The following is a 904-nucleotide window of genomic DNA, read 5'->3' on the forward strand; positions in this document are numbered from 1 at the left end:
AGGAATCACTACTAGGGACTTGACGAAATCTTAAAGTTTCTTTTTAAAGGATTTAAAAATAATTTTAAAATAATTTAGAAAGTTTGAAGGATTTACAAGTTATTTTGTGAAATTTTAAGACAGTTTTAGTGGTCTTAAAGAATTTCAAGCGAGTTTTTGAAAACTGATTTAAAAAGATTTTAATGAATTTGAAAAAATTCAAAGATTTTAAGGATTTTAAAGACATTTAGAGGAATTTAAGAAATTTTAAAGGAGTTTAAGAGATTTGAATTAATTTAAGTCAATTTCAAGAAATTTCGAAAAATTTAAAGTGATTGAAAGAAGACGAAGGGGTTTAAAACTAATTCGGAAAAGTTTAGGGATTATCAAGAAATATTATAAGATGTCTGAGAGTTCAAGTGATTTTAAGGAATAACTAGGATGTTACCGACCGAGTATGACGTAATGTTAGAATACTCAATATTGCTAGTTGTAAATATTCTTTGCACTTAAACTAATGAAAAGCTAAGCAGATTTTCAAGAGCAACGCGAGATTTTCAATACATAATTTTACATCACTTTTTCTAGATAGGATTTAAAAAATGCATCAATAAATTTTGGCCTAACGTTACCTAAAAATTTTTTGCGTTAAGATAACTCAAATTTGTTCCGAGAATGGAAAAATATTCCTTCATTTGAGAAGAATTGTTTGACCAATAATATTAAAACATCTTTTTGAAAAGTAGGGAAGTTATTGTCAATTATATTACTTTTTAAATTGGTTTTCATGGTTAACCTTTTTTCTTTAACATAATTTAAAGTTGATGCAAGAGGATTAAAGATTCCTTGACTCGAAAAGAATCAATTGACCTAAAATATTAATACATTGTATTCAAATTTAAGGAAGTTGTAGTATTTTATAATT

This window comes from Belonocnema kinseyi, chromosome 3 (genome assembly GCF_010883055.1).
Source record: "Belonocnema kinseyi isolate 2016_QV_RU_SX_M_011 chromosome 3, B_treatae_v1, whole genome shotgun sequence".
Lineage (NCBI taxonomy): Eukaryota > Metazoa > Arthropoda > Insecta > Hymenoptera > Cynipidae > Belonocnema > Belonocnema kinseyi.